General features: G+C 43.3%; 1 protein-coding gene across 2 annotated transcripts in view; it reads right to left on the bottom strand.

Annotated features, from left to right (window-relative positions):
* Positions 1-12,367: 12,367 nt before the first annotated feature.
* Positions 12,368-16,652, bottom strand: part of ZNF827 (zinc finger protein 827) — a 199,308-nt gene continuing 195,023 nt past the window's right edge. For both annotated transcript variants that reach the window (XM_004378845.2, XM_012556243.1), the window contains exon 15: positions 12,368-16,349. The gene's annotated coding sequence lies outside the window, so the exon portion shown is untranslated. The remainder of the gene's footprint in view (positions 16,350-16,652) is intronic.

Here is a 16,652-nt window from a genome sequence, read left to right as displayed (position 1 = left end):
AGAAGAGTAAGGTTCGGAGGTACTCGTTGTTCATCAGGTGAGGAAAATGTCTAAAGGAGATTTTGAGGATCTTTGGATATACATCAAGAAATGTACTCCCCTCTTTGGTGTGTTATGGATAGACTAAAGTCTCAAATTGCTGTTACTTTTATTTTTTTCTGCTGGACTACTATTTCTGTGATTTGCTGCTGAGTCTGAACCACAAGACTGGCTTGGGTTAATATGAGTTATATGAACAATTATTATTATTTTTAAAGATTAAGCAAATAATCTTTCTCTCATTCTGTCTGTCTTTAGTCTTTCACATCCCCCATCCTACCCAGGCCACAGCTTCTTCTTTTACATCACAGTGAAATGGAATTAGATGATCTAAAGTTCCACAATTTCTCTATAATTCTCACTCTCTCCCTCATCTTTCATCTGCCACCTAAATATTCTGTCTCATGACTAGTAACTTAAAAGAAAAATAGAAAGTTTTTTTTCACACATTTCTGGAACCTAATTTGTCACCAAAAGAGTGGTTGTGAATAGATTATAGATTTGGACGGAGAAGACAAGAGCAGTGACCAAGCTGATAGCTTTTAGCTGGTCAGCACTCTTGGCTTATGGTCTGACATGTGAAGGTCTGCTGCCCTCCCCAGAAGCTTCCTACTCTAGACTGAGGAATTCATTTCATGGATGTTGTAGGTCCACCCATTGAATTGATGTGCGGCATAGAGGGAGGAGATTTGGGAAAGGCTCAAACACGGAACTGATAATCAACAATTGCATTTTTTGAGCAAATGAAGGCAGAAGATGCAAACAAAATTAAGTTATGCTTCTCTTCACTCTTCTCTTGAAAAGTAATCACTGAATTGGTTTTATTTATCATATGCATTATTACCTTTTTTTAAAATAAAAAATCAGCTATTAAACTTTTTAAATTTTAGGGAAAATAGAATTAGTCATTGAGGTCCAAATTCTCTTGTTTTAGATTGCATGAAGGTCTTTCTACTTCCACTCTATGCACTGAAGTGTTTGATACGATGAGACAGTAAACGTATGCAGCCTGCATAATCTAAATTACTCACTCTCCTGACTAAAACGTAATTAGGGATTGAGTAGCTGCAGCCCCAACAACTCAGACAAATGCTGAGCTCCTACTTGTTAATGCTGCTGTTTTCACTAGAATTTGAGAAATGCATAACCTCTGATTAAGTAGAAATGCAGTTTGATTACCAGTTGCATCGAGTTGATTCTGACTCATGGTGACCCTATGTGTGCCAGTGTAGAACTGCATTCCATAGGGTGTTCATGGCTGTGAGCTTTCAGAGCAGATCACCAGGTCTTTCTTCCAAGTCACCTCTGGATGGGTTCGAGCTACCAACTTCTTGGTTAGGAGTTGAGTGCTTAACTGTTTGCACCACCCAGGGACTCAAAGAAATGCAGTTGTTGTTGTGTTCCAACTCATAGCAACCCTATAGGACAGAGGAGAACTGCCCCATAGGCTTTCCAAGGAGCGGCTGGTGGATTTGAACTGCCAACCTTCTGGTTAGCAGCCGTAGCTCTTAATCACTGCGCCACAAGGGCTCTGTATTTAGGAGAAGCAGTACTAAATTCCATCTGTGCAACCCATTTCCTGCGAATGTTCCTGGCTAACAGAAAGTGGTCCTGGCAGACAATAACTTCGGTGTGGCAAGAGGGACTGCATACCCTTCAAAGGATGAGTTACACCTAAAAGGATATGGAAAATTCGTGTGGAGTGTGGCTGGATATTGAAATGTCAGCAGCTTGTGCCTCATCTCTTTGAAGGAATGTGAAGTAGGGAATAGGAAGACGTTAGATTTCCCTGAGAGGTAAGGGAAGACTTGGTATCTTTCAGCAAGAGCTAGATATGCTGGGTGGTGCAAATGGTTGAGTTCTCGACTACTAACCAAAAGGCTGGCAGTTGAAACACACCTACGGGCACCTTGAAAGAAAGGCCTGGCAATCTACTTCCAAAAGTTCACAGCCTCAAAAACCTAATGGAGCACAGTTCTACTCTGACACAAATGAAGTCTGACGAGTCAGAATCAACTTGATGACAACTGGTTAGGTTTATAATATTTTTTCTTTCACTATCGAACTTAATGGTCACCAGCAGCTTACCACCAACTCATTCTTTAACCTCTTGAGATTTGGTTTCCACCCCAACACAGTCACTAAAATTACATTTGTGAAGATCACCAAGGACTATGAAATTGGTAAAGGCTATGAGATCCAATCTTACCCTACTCATCCTTCTGTAGAATTTCACACAGAAGTCTCTCCATCCTTGGCTTCTCCAACAATGTTCTGCTTGTATACGACCTCCTCTAATTGCATCTTCTCAGTCTCTTTGTTAACTTCTCTTCCTTCATGAAAGTGGACATTTTCCAAGGTTCTATTGTTGTTGTCTTTGTTGTTGCCACCATGGGCTTATAACCCTTCCACTGGCTTGACTATCATCTTTGCATCTACAGATCTGGCCATGTCTTTTCTACACTTTAGTGTCCTAGTCAGAAACAAAACTACTGTGATACAACAGATGAGGGAAGCTAAGGACTTGCACCAGGATGCTATGAATGGAAAATACAGGATAGATTCATAAAGTACTTGACAGATAAAATAAGCAGGACTGTTTATCTTAGTTGTAAAAGGAGAGGGAGGAAGAGAAAGAAAGAAGGGAGATAGAAAGGGATAAATTTGACTCCAAATTTTATAGCTTGTGTATCTTGGAGGATGGGTATGCGCTTATTACAGCTAAGGAGTACATGATGATGGGCAGATTGGAGGGAGAAGATGATAATGACCTCAGTTTAGGACGTTCTGTACATACTAGGTGTATTAGGACTGCTATAACAAAGTACCACAAAGTGTATGGCTTAAAACAACAGACATTTATTTTCTCATACTTCTGGAGGCTAGAAGACCAAAATTGGAGTGTCAGAAGGGCCATGCTGTCTCTGAAGTTTCTAGGGGAAGACACTTCCTTATCTCTTCCAGCTTCTTGTAGCTCCTCGTGTTCCTTGGTTTGTGACAGCATAATTCCAATGTCTGCCTCCATCTTCGTATGGCTGTTCTCCCTCTGTGTCTGTGTGTCATAAGGACATCGCTTATATCAGATTAGGACCCAACCTACTCCAGTGTGACCGCATGCTAACTTAACTGATAACATTTTCAAAGACCTTATTTCAAAACGAGGTCACATTCACAGGTACTGGAGGTTAAGACTTCAACATATATTTTGGGGGGACACAATTCCACCCATAGCACTATGTCTCTCTGCCTCTGGTCTCTTACCTTTCAAGTCTTTGTTAATGCTGCTAGAATTATCTCATAAAACACAGGTCAGATCATGCCATCCTCCTCCCCAACTTTTTCTTGTTAGCTTTTATTAAATACAGAGTAGTTCTGTCATTTGGTCTCCTTAACAAGAAACTTGAAGCTCTACACAAGCAGGCTTTGTTTGGCTTTGTTGTAATCTCCCAGCATAACAGAACCCACCATGTAGTCACCTTCTTGTCTTTGCTCAAGTTATTCTCTCAATCTGGAATGGCATCCCCACTTTTCCTGCCTATGAAAATCCTACTTATCCTTTAGATTACAGGTTGCAAGCTGCATCCTCCATAGAGCCTCTGTTCACTCCCATTAGAATTTGTAGCTCTTTATTCAATAAGCCTACAACAATTTATCTGTATTTTACCTGGTATTATAATGCATTTGGAGCTATGGGTGTTGCAAAGGATTAAGCGCTCAACTAATAGCCAAAAGGTTGGAGGTTCAGACCCACCCACAGGTGCCTCTGAAGATAGGCCTGGAGATCTGCTTCCGAAAGGTCACAGCCTTGAAAACCCTAGTTGGGACACCTGTGGTGGCCATCAGTCAGTATTGACTCATCGTCAACCAACAACATAATGCATTTGCTCCAGCAGGCTTCTTCTATTGGTTGGTAAACTCTGTAAAGGTAGGAAACGTATCTTATTTATCTCCATTTCTTACCAGTTCCCTTCACATGGCTTTCCACATATTTGTTGCTCATGAAATAATGAATGAAAAGGAGAGAGAAAGAAAGAAGTGGGTCAAGGCTAGAATGGAAGGGCAATCCAGGGAGAGAAGTGGTTGGGAGAGTAGGCCTGGACTTGCTTTTGTATATGGGCAACTAGGATGGAAGCTTTGGGTTGTGAAGAACGGGTGTGAAGAATGATGATGATGTAGGCAATGGATTATGGATAATGTGAGGTGCTCATATTTGAAGACAGGATCCTGTGACACAAAATAGTGGATGCACACAACTCAGCCTCTTATCCACAGGCAAACCAGCAAAAAACAAAAAAAACAAAACAAAAACAGTTGCCATGGGGTTGATTCTGACTGATGGTGACCCCATGAGTGTCGGAGTAGAACTGTGCTCCACAGGGTTTTCAACGGTTGATTTTTCAGAAGTAGATCACCAAGTCTACCTGTGGATAGACTCAAACCACCAACCTTTCAGTTAGCAGCCAAGAGCATTAACCATTTACACCACCCAGGGAGACAAACCAAATTGTAAAGTCCTTCCTCAGCAGGAAATTATTATTCTGCCCATTTAAAAAGATACATGGTCTCTTCATGTTCCCAAGACTCCTGTATGTTTAGTCACTAATGCTACTATGTCTATTGTCTGACACCATTAAAGATGGGACCTTGACTGATAGTATGGTTATGACCCATTGCTGTTGTTGTTAGGTGCCGTTGAGTTGGTTCTGACTCATAGTGACCCTATGAATAACAGAACTGAACACTGCCTGGTCCTGCGCCATCCTCACAATTGTTGCTATGCTCGAGCCCAGTGTTGCAGCCACTGTGTCAATCCATCTCATTGAGGGTCTTCCTCTTTTTCACTGACGCTCTACTTTACCCAGCATGACGTCCTTCTCCAGGGACTGGTCCCTCCTGATAACATGTCCAAAGTACATGAGGTGAAGTCTCACCATCCTTGCTTCTAAAGAGCATTCTGGCTTCTTACAAGACCAATTGGTTCGTTCTCCTGGCAATCCATGGTATATTCAATATTCTTCACCAACACCATAATTCAAAGGCATCAACTATTCTTAGGACTTCCTTATTCATTGTCCAGCTTCCCATGCATATGAGGTGACTGAAAATACCCTGGCTTGGGTCAGGCCCACCTTAGTCCTCAAAGTGACATCTTTGCTTTCAACACTTTAAAAAGGCCTTTTGCAGCAAATTTGCCCAGTACAATACATTGTTTGATTTCTTGACTGCTGTTTCCATGGGCATTGATTGTGGATTCAAGTAAAACGAAATCTTTGACAACTTCAATATTTTCTCCATTTATCATAATGTTGCTATTGGTTCAGTTACTAGTCCCATTTATTTAAGTGTAGATAAGACAGGCAAGGGGGCATTCTGATTGAGATTTAATGACCCTTAGTGTTTTCATATGTTAGACTGTTTCAACAACTTGTGTTTATTTTCAGACTCACAAAAGAAAAATGAAAAATATTGTCTTACAGTATTGCGGATCCCAGAATAACAAAATTCATGGCATTCCTTTTGGATGTTCATGCACACATACATATTTATTATGTTTATATCTGTATTATGTACGTACTCTGTGTACTCTTTATATACATTCCATGTCTGTCTGTAACTACTCAGCCATCAACCCATGCTAAGTCCAATCTCCCATTAGTAAAAGGACTGTTAGCGGTAGAAAAAAACAGAGACCAATATTTCAGTTTTCAGTCAGCTGCTTTCCATGAGGGCAGCTACCTCCCCATCGAGCCTGAGGGAGATATACGCACAGAGAAAATGCCAGGCAAAGGTAAACTTTTTATTCCTAACTGGGGCTCTGGCCCCTTACTGCTTTGTTGGACCCTTGGTCCGGGTAAGTTGGGAATGTGAGAATCACCAGAAATCCTTTTCCTTGGGCTTAAGGCTCCTATTCCTTGGCCTCATTTGGGATCTCTTGGCTGAGTGACACAAATGGTTACGTGCTTGGCTGTTAATCCAAAAGTTGGTGGTTCGAGTCCACCCAGACGTTCCTTGGAAGAAAGACCTGGTGATCTACTTCCAAAAAATCAGCCATGAAACCCTAGGGAGCACAGTTCTACTTGACACACATGGGGTCTCCATGAGTCAGAATCGACGCGACAGCGATTTGTTTTTTTTCGTGGCTTTCCTAAGCTAAGCAGGCTCTCTGAGGTGGGAGGCTGTCCATGTCCCTGTCAAATAACTCCTCCTATTGGAGTCCTAGAAGAGCTCCAGCATATTAGAGAAATTAAAATGCAAACCCCAAGGAAGAGAGGACTCTAAAGAGATCTTGTGATACAGATGAGAGAGCCGTTATCTGCTTCTCATATGCCAACTCTTCCATTCCTTAGTATCGTGACCAGCACTGTCCTTGACTCTGCCAAACTCTCATCAATCTTTCCTGGGAGTTGGCGGGGGTTGGGGGGGTTAAGAGCTTCAATCTAACCCAGTAGGTCAGGTGCGTAGCCAACATTAATTTAGAGGCTAAAGAGGTGACAACATTATGCCACTTATGATCATTTCATCAAACATCAGTTGTTCTCTACCTCACAAACTCATAGCTCAACTTCTTACTCCAGCCTTTGCTACAGCACCCAGCTATGGTCAGGTGTAGCTGACAGCATCTCACCTCAGATGCACCAAGTAGTTCTTGCTTCCTGCCCCAGGACTTCTTTGCCACCTCTGTGGCTGCCTGTGGAGACCTACTTAGCCATTCTAGATCATGAGCAAACCAGGAAATGCAGAGGAGTTAACATCCTCTGAGGAACCCTGGTGGCTTAGTGTTTAAGAGCTTGTCTGCTAACCAAATGTCGGCAGTTACAATCCACCACAGGCTCCTTGGAAAGCCTATGCGGCAGTTCTACTCTGTCCTATAGGGTCGCTATGAGTCGGAATCGACTCGACGACAATGGTTTGGTTTTGGTTTGGTGGGGCTACCATAGCCTCTTCCTCCTTCTATCTTTTGTCAGTCCTGAGACACATTTTACACAGCTCCCCATGAGAGTCCCCAGAGGAATTGCATCCCAGTGCCCACAGCAATGACAAGCTTGCTAATGCACCCTGGGATTGACTTTCCCTTCTTACCTATTTCACGCTTTTTAGTTCCCCACTTTTGTTCTTGGAATCACTCCCCGAAATACATGGCTGCACATAAGCCCTTTTCTGAGGGCTCTGCTTTTGACGGGAGCCCAGATGGGTATATATATAGATAGATGGGAAAGAAGAGAGAGATTTGCTATCAGCAAGTACTAATCAAACACATCTCATGAAAAATGTTCTAACAGACATTCTGCTTTGAATATGTGTGAAGGGGACGGGGCTTGGTAGTCCTTTATAACATACACTGAAAACTTTGTGGACCATTGATGAGCAATTGCAATTATAAAAAAATAAGAGCTAGAACCTGAAGCCAGGTAATGGTGTCTTCCTATCTAGAAATATTTAAGATCTGAGTGATACTCACCTTTCTAGGATGGTTTGGATGGAGCCCTACCTTCAAGCCCTTGTTGTTGTTATTTGTTGTGGAGTCAATTCTGGCTCATGGAGATCCCATGTGTTTGGGGTAGAACTGCTCCATAGGGTTTCCAAGGCTGTGATCTTTTGGAAGATTGCCAGGCTTGTCTTCTGAGGTGTCTCTGGGTGGGTTCGAACTGCCAACATTTCAGCTAGCAGTAGAGAGCTTAGCTGTTTGCGCTACCCAGGGACTCCTGTTCAAGCGCAAGGATGGCTAAATAACGTTCCCTGCTCCTGGCCTCGTGTGTACTCTCTCTGCTTTACTGGTTTTTAAATTTTTTAAAAAATTGTGGTAAATACATAGGTAACAAAACATTTGCCGTTTCTACAATCTTGATAGGACAGTTCACTGCAATTAATTATGCTCATCATGTTGTTCAACCATCACCATTAACTGGTTCCTGAATTTTTCCATCACCCTTAACAGAAGCTCAGTGTCCCCTATCTGCTTTCCTTGTGTGATAACAGGGACAAATCAGTTATTGTAAACACGTGGAGCCTTTCCATCAAATGGAACTACCTGGGAGATAACTTTCATAATGTGCTTAGAGTCCTTGGGGTCAGACTCTTTCTAAACAAGTGGTAGAATAAGAATATTCAGTGTATGCGTTCATTATACTAAACTAAAACATCTTTCATCGTATCTGTCAAGAGGAGCCATTTGCTCTTCTACAGAAAACGGAACATTTGAAAGGTTGTGGGCAGAAAGCTCTTTGCTTCACAACTGCACTAGTGCCCTGCAGGAGGCTCGGAGCAGTCAGGTGGTGGGAGAAGGAGGGGGCAGTGTTGGCAAGATGAAGGTGGGCAGGATGAAACCTTTGTACCACCATCTTGCTAACCCCTAACTCGTTTAACCAGATGAGGTACCCACAGTAGGTAAAATATATTTAAACTTCTCTCAAGATGACTGCAGACAATCCAAGCATCATACTATAGCTTTTAAATGGGAAACTTTCAGGCCTCCCAAACTCTGAAGTGAGAGCAGAAAAGTATTTTTAGACTTTTTTTGTTTTATTTCCTCCCCTGAGCCTGTTGTGGATGGAAAACTTTGAGGTGCCATTTTTGTCATAATGACCTTGTAAGGATTCTGCCTTGCAACCCACATCTGCTTCAAAAGGCTGATGTTTTCTTTTTAGAAAGAGCATTAGGATCATAGTGTGTTAGATTGGGAAGGGGTCTTAGAGACAACCTGTTTTGTGTGTGTGTGTGGGTGGTAAAATATATATAACAAAATGTTTGCCATTTTAACCATTTTTTAAGTGTACAATTCAGCGACGTTAGTTACATTCACCATGTTGTGCAACCATCACCACTATCCATTTTCAAACATTTTTATTCCCCTAAACAGAAACTCAGTATCCCTTAAGTAGTAACTCCCTATCTCCCCTTTCCCCCAGCCGCTGGTAGCCAATAATAGAACTTTTTGTCTCTATGCATCTGCCTATTCTAAGTATTTCATAAAAGCGGGATCATACAGTGTTTGTCTTTTAGTGTCTGACTTATTTTGCTCAGCATAATTTTTCAAGATTCATCCATGTTGTGGCTTGTATCAGGGCTTCATTTTTCTTTATGATAGAGTAATATCCCGTAGTATGAATATACTACATTTTTTAATCCATTCATCTGTTGATGGACACTTGGGTAGTTTTCACCTTTTGGCTATAGTGAATAATGCTGCAATGAACATTGGTGTATAAATATCTGAGTTTCTGCTTTCAAGTCTCTTGGGTATATACTTAGGAGTGAAATTCCTGGGTCATATGGAGTTTGTTTATGTTTAACTGTTTGAGGTATTGCCAAACTATTTTCCACAGTGACTGTACCATCATACATTCCCACCAGCAGTGGATGAGAGTTCCAATTTCTCCACATTCTCATCACACTTGATATTAGCCATCCTAATGAAGTTGTATCTCATTGTGGTTTTGATTTGCATTACCCTAATGATAATGACGTGCTCAATCTGTCTTTTTATAAAATGCTTAATGTTGTTAGGTGCTGTCAAGTCGGTTCCGACTCATAGCAACCTCATGCACCATAGAACGAAACACTGCACAGTCCTGTGCCATTTTCACAGTCGTTACTGTTTGAGCCCATTATTGCAGCCACTGTGCCAATCTGTCTCCTTGAGAGTCTTCCTCTTTTTCACCAACCCTCTACTTTACCAAGCATGACATCCTTCTCCGGGGAGTGGATACTCCTGATAACATGTGCAAAGTATGAGAGACAAAGATGCTTAATTGTATGTCATAATCACACCCCTCATTCATGTCAGAACCAGGCTTCAAACCAGGTAGTCTGTCTCCATGGTTATGTCCCTCGTGGTTGGACAATACTGTATGTAATCCAGATGTTCTCACTAAACAGGATAGAAAGCCACCTGTAGGGACTGGCTTAAGGGGAATTAATTTTGAAGTGTGAATTGAGGTAGAGTCTCTGTTCCAGGTCTGTGCTATTGAAAACCAAGAATGAACCTAATATTTAACTGCATCAAAAAGGAATCTCAAAGGGATACGGCAATTGGTTTTCCTTCTCCCTTTTGCAGCTCCTACCAATGTGAACAGGATTTGCATTTGCCTGTTTTACAGATCCAGCTATCAAGAAAGAATTACGACCCGGAGATCTACTACCTCATATAAAACAAGAGGTCTTGATTAGCAACCTGAGACCGTGCAGACCTTTGATGGAATGGGCCTCCCCATCCCCAGAGAGTCACCACCCTTCACTTCTTCCAGAGACTGCTTCATGGGCATTTGCTTGCTTAGTTAAGTGTGATTGGCCTGCAAAATAAATGCCACTTTGTGTGGGGGCTGTTCTGTTTTGAGTGAGTGGTGTAAGAAAGAATGTTGACTGGGGTATCTGGAACATTGGTGATCGATGGCTCCTTAGAATGGAGCCTGAATCCCCCAGGGTACTGTTTTATCCTGAGATTTTGCCCACAGGTTCTAAGCTGCTTCGAGGAAGGACTGCAGCTTCACATTGTCTTCTGCAAAACTGGATGAAATCACTTAGCTCCCTCCCTACCCTCTTACATGCACAGAGCTGCTCTTGGTTCCTCCCCATGGGCTGAAAGCACCAAGGTGAATTGATTTGTGTTTATGCAGCTAATGAGATGTGCCTTTCCCTTCAAATTGTTCCCAAGCCCCATGTGACCTTTGTCAGGCAAGACTTCTTGAATGATGCTTCTGACTGTGGATGAGGAGACCATCGTCTTGATAGTTCTCTCTGTCCCCCCTTGTGACGGGTGCTGCTTCTCTGGTAAGTGGCCAGGCAGAGCTTGGTGGTGGTCACCAGATGCAGCCAATTAGCCACAGACACATTATAGAGAACGTGGCCTTGAGTCTTAGCTTAAAACATGTTTATGTGGCATGACACAAGGAAAAGTTATCTATGTCCTTGGATTACAATTCAAACAGGGTGTGCGCATTACCGGCTGGCAGACACCCACATCCACATGCAGCATTCTCTAGATAAGTGAAGGGGGCTCTCTTCTAAACCATTTCTCAAAGTTACTGGAAGCCCATTTCAGGAGAAATTGTTTTCTTTATATTTCTGGCTATTCTCAACCACAGGGAAAATGTGAGGGGGTCTAAGAAAAAAAAATGTATACAAAACTAGAAGGCATCACTTCCTGCAGTGCTAGCAAAAAACAAGTTTGATTTGCTTTTAATATTTTCCATAAATACTAGCCACCCCAAAACAAAATTGGTATTTGTAGCAAGTGAAAGAACTTGATTCAATCATCTACAAGATAGCTGCTAGATGAGAAAAGGAAGGGGAGAATAGTGTCTGATTACCTGCTGATCATTCTCAAAGTGGCTTCTCCTACATGATCTCATTTTATAAAAAGTAAATTTGATCCTTTTTAATGTTAGAGTGAAGCGGTTCACAATTTCTTGAAATAAGCACAGGACATTATATTCCCAAGCACGCAAGTTGTGAACCAGGCAAAACATTCTCTTCTGTTGCTTTGTATATTTTTTATTAACCACCACAGTTTCACGGGGAAGATTTCAGATGGTCAGAACTTTTAAACCGATTTTTAAAAAAGATGGTTTTATCCGTGTGCTTTTTACCTCCCTTTCTGGCTTCCGTTTTTCCCTGGTACCTTCCCCCGAATGGTGAACTACTACTTGCATTTCAATGGATTATTATTTAGCTTGCAAAGTAAACCACTCTCCCCCTCGTTAAAATCTCATCGTTGCCTAATTTCATTAAGATAAATGGAATTTGTCATTTGTCCCCCCGGCCCCTTTGGCTATGGGGCCAATAAAATGATGTCAAGCAGGAGAGGGTAAGGCTGGTGAACACTTAAATGTCACTAAGTAATTTCAGGAAGGAGTCAGCCTGCAATTGTGCTGGATGATGGATATGCTCTCAACCTTAATGGCTATTAATGACTTATACAGTCACAATGTGCATTATGACCATGACTCTCTAAAACTTTCACTTTGTAACAGTTATAACTAAACCGAAACAGTTGCTGTTAAGTCGATTCCGACTCATGGCAACCCCATGTGTGTCAGAATAGAACTATGCTCCCTAGGGCTTTCAGTGGCTGATTTTTTGGAAGTAGATCACCAGGTCTTTCTTCCAGGGCACCTCTAGGTGGACTCGAATGTCCAACTTTTCCATTAGCAGCGGAGCCCGTGAACTGTTTGCACCACCCGGGGCAGTTATAAACTCATAACATTTCCTCAATCTGATTAAAGTACACTGAAATGTAAAAAAAAAAAAAAAAAGAACAAGTAAGACAAATAAAACCCTGAGACTAACTAGTAGTCAAGGATGGCAACGAAGAAAGAAAAAGAAACAAGAGTATAGCCAACCTTTTTTTTTTTTTTTAATTAGAGTATATTATACTTCCAAACTGGATACACTAGAAATTGGCAATGCAACATAAGATGCAAAGGAATATACCAGTAACTGTCAAAATGACCCTGTACAGCCTTGTAATGCAAAAAGCTTTATACAATACAAATTTTCAGTAATGTACACAAACCTTGACAGTATGATCATCTGAACGTAGTTATGAGGAGTTAAAAAAGGAGAGAAGAGAGAAAGTGCTGAGAACTCTAACTGCACTACTATATGGAAAAATAAGCTAGCTTTCATTGAAGAATGCATAGTGAAAACAGAATTGGAGCTAGTCGGTAGATGAATTTCTCAAAGACGTTAGTGTTTTACATGGAAAGGATATCTATGGAATACATCCTTCCCTGAGTATCAAACTGCAAACCGAATTCAGGGGTACATATTTATCTAGATGGAGTCTGAAAAATGCTGTATATTTTTCTTTATTAATAACAATAATAATAATAATAATATAAAAAGTCAAACAAACTCCAAACACACCTTTTCTCACTCAGAAAACCTTTTTTTTTTTTTATAATTTACCAGAAAGACTGATGACTCTTTCCAAAGTGCTAAAAAAGTTGCCCAATTACATTAAGCATGATGAAGTCATTCAAATGCAGGTTCAGTGGCAAGCAGTGAAATGCATGGCATTTGAGCAGTAAACGTCTCCTTCCATCCCCCTTCTCGCTCTTGAAAGTCTCCACCCTAGGACCTCATATTGCACAAGTGGCACGCTGTGAAACCTACAATCCTGACCGTCAGGGCCACCCTTTCAGGTTTTCAACCTGCTGGTGCGTACGCAGGATTCGCCTTTTCTGCCAGCCTCCGTGGGATCCCCGTGGCCCTCTTTCCTGTCATCACTGAACTCGTCATTTTGAAAGCACATTATTAGCCAAGTGGCACATTCTCCATTGTATGGGGATAAAGACACTACTTTTAAAAACGCAGCCCACCCATAGGTCCATCACTCTTGGAGTGTATCGTCCGTAACTGTCTATAGTGTCCTTTACTGAGATGTTGACGTGGCGAGGTTGAACAGAGCTTCAAACGTGGCCCAGAACAAATGTCCCTGCTGGAGAATGACTGTGGGGGCGGAGGCTTCCAGCCCTACCTGGCTCAGTCTCCCCGCCCCTGGGGACATCTCCTTAGTGTAAACAGGTCTGCCAGGGCACCGAACAGGCCCCCCTCGGTGGCTGGGTGACAGGCAGAGGGGAGTGTTGCACACTGGCTAGGGATGGGGGAAGGGGCTGGGTGCGAAGGACAGACGGAGGGACAAGGGAGTGGATGCACAGTACAGTCTCTGGCTTCCGGGGGAACTGTACTAACTTAGAGGGGCTTTCAGTGACGCAAACTGACCAGAGGGAGAAAACGAGGGATACCTTTATTTTCCCCTGGTGGAACAGATGGAAAAAAAAAATCCCAACTCTAGGATAACACATGATGGAAAACAGCAACACAGTAAGAAAGCGTTCCTCCTGTACACCAGTTCTTCAACAGATAAATAATATATAAACTTTTATATTCCAAACTTCCCATTATTATACAAAGCACATTTCTTCCTGCTCTTTCAGCCTGCTTCATACTGGAAATTCTGTTGTCTTAAAAATACAAAGCCATTAACATATTCAGCCCGAGATTCTTTTTTTTTTTTCCTTTTTAAATCACCCATTGCCTTTTAAGCTGAGCAAAGGGCCATGCCACCGATTCACGTCCGCTTCCTGCTGCAATAAAGTGCTGCACGTAAGTTGCCATTTTAATGACCACAAAATAAGAGCTTTAAATAAGTATAAAGTTAGCCTCCTAGCAGGTTACATCTACCAGGCGTGAACAAAATGGAATACAGAATTACTAACAACACGGAGGACAGACATGGGGATAGCCAGAGGTCTGCAAACATGATGGAAACTTCTCAGGGGCATAAACCACACCGCAGGGGGAAACAGCACCTTTTTGTTGTGTCAAAGAGGTCGGGACTCAATTTTCAAACATACAGTCTACTCATTCCATATAAAAGGTACATTTTCTTCCTTTTATTTTACTTTTTTTTGCTGCAGATGAGAAACAAAAATTAGTGCAAGATCAAAGCACTGTGCAAAACTGCCATTTCTTTTTTTTTTTTTTTTAGTCTGAGCATTTATACCCAGAATTTATCCAAACCCCTTTTAATCTCCTTGGCTGGATTTCTCAATCATAAAAGTTCTCACTCATACAATTTTTTTTTCCTGCAAACAAATGGTAACCACTGAATTAATACATCATATATATATATAATCTGCCCTTAAAAAACGATGCGTTGTGTGTGTGTGTAACCATACACATTGTATACGTACGGACACACACACGGTTAGGTTTTGTGATGTTAGCTGCAGTGCTGCGAGGTATTTCTTCCGAGATGGGTCGCTTGGTTCCTCGCATCTTCATAACCAAAGAAGACAGGAGCCCAAGGTCGCCAGCACTCTGTCGGAAATCTCCAGCAGCACTGCAGATATCTACCATGCCTTCACCAACTAAGCACCAGGCCCTACTGCTCTATAGCCATAAAGCTGAGAGGGAAAGGTGCTAAAGGAGCTCAGGGAGAGACTGGAGCGCATGAACAACCCAGGAGGGCAAAGGATGTTCATCACTGCTAAGTAAGCAGTACTGAGAAGGTGTGGTGGACACGTCATGGCACACAACACATGCACGGCCTTCTCCTTCAGAATCCACAAACGCCCACACACCCCATTCACCCAACAGAAAACAAAATGCACTGGTAGATAATCTGACAAGTGCTGACTGCTATTAAGGACACTCTCTTGAGGGTTGAACAAGACAAAATTCCTTGAAAAGAAAAGTACGGAGCAGGGGTGAGAGTGGGAGGTGGGGCTGGGAGGCATGCCTCTGAAGGTAGAAGTATGCAGTAGGTCACCTCTCTGAAGACTGAATAAAGCAGCTTTCATGTCAATGCAATAGGTATACACACAGAGCCAATTTTCTATTCCTTACTAAAGATATACAGTACACGTGGTTCAGACCGAGGAGGTCTGTGGGTTTTGCAGCAACATACACCTGCTGGGGTTGTGTTTAAGTTTTGTGGGGTTTTTTTTGTCTGTCTCTTGGTTTTTGGTACAGAGCATGGCTGCCCTCAGACAGTCTCCGCTCTTTCTCTCAGTCCGAGATAGGCTAGGAAGGAGTGTTTGGGTGAGGGGATGCTAGGAGGAGCAGTCTGAGGTCTGGGAGGGTGGAATGTGAGATCCAAGTGGTTCTTGGGGTACAGCATTGTCAAGGGAATGAGATGGGCAAAATCCGAGTTCCGATACTTGTCAAAGCGCAAAGGGGAGCCGTTGAAGGCCAGAGCCTTGAGTGCCAGGTTCGGCTCTGAGCTGCTGCCGTGGGCGGCCGACAGGGCCACGGTCTGTAGAGCCTGGGAGGCGGACATGACCGACAAGGGAGACAAGAGATTCCGGGAACTCCCCACGATGAGGAGCGGGGCCCCAGGGCCAGCTGGCTCCTTGGGGGTTGGACACAGGCCCTTCTTGTCCTCCTCAGGGCAGTCCCCACTCTGGTGCTTCTTGATGTGGCGGCTGAAGACGAAAGGGTGTGTGGTCTTGAACAGGCACTCTTCACAGCTGAAGGTCTGGCGTGGGGCGTGCTTCAGCTTCTTGTGCAGGTTGAGATTGTCCTTGCGCTTGCAGCTGTAGCTGCACTGGTCACAGTGGAAGGGCCGCTCCCCAGTGTGGACGCGCACGTGCTCGATGAGCTTGTTGGCGGTCTTGGACAGGTAGCCGCACTGGTCACACTTGTAGTGGTTGCCGAGGCGATGCTCCCGGGTGTGCGTCTCCAGCTCCAGCTGGTTGGCCTTCACCGTCTGGCAGATCCGGCACTTGTACTCCATCTTGTAGTGGGTCTTGAGGTGGCACTCCATGGCGGCGGGACGGTTGGTGGAATAAATGCAGAATGGGCACCTGCCGGGGGAAGCAATAGAAGCAAGGTTTCAGCCGGGAAGGTTCTGCGGCTGGTATGCTGCCACCCCTCCTCACCAACCTGCCCCCAACCCACCCTCCAAACTCCAAGGCCTGGCCTGCCCTGCCCAGCCCAGCCCTGCTGCCTCTCAGTGGCTAAGAGGACCCCCTGTGGCTTCTCCCAGCTAACGAGGAGCTCTGATGAGGTGCGCTCAGCCTACTCTGGGTCTGCTGGCTCGGACAGCGAACACCAGCCCCTCTGAGAGGGAGCGGAGAAAGTGTGAGGAGTAAATAAGCCGTCACTCC

This window comes from Trichechus manatus, unplaced genomic scaffold (genome assembly GCF_000243295.1).
Source record: "Trichechus manatus latirostris isolate Lorelei unplaced genomic scaffold, TriManLat1.0 scaffold00059, whole genome shotgun sequence".
Taxonomy (NCBI): Eukaryota; Metazoa; Chordata; class Mammalia; order Sirenia; family Trichechidae; genus Trichechus; species Trichechus manatus.
Note: the sequence above shows the minus strand (reverse complement) of the source record. Positions and strands in the feature narration are given on the sequence as shown.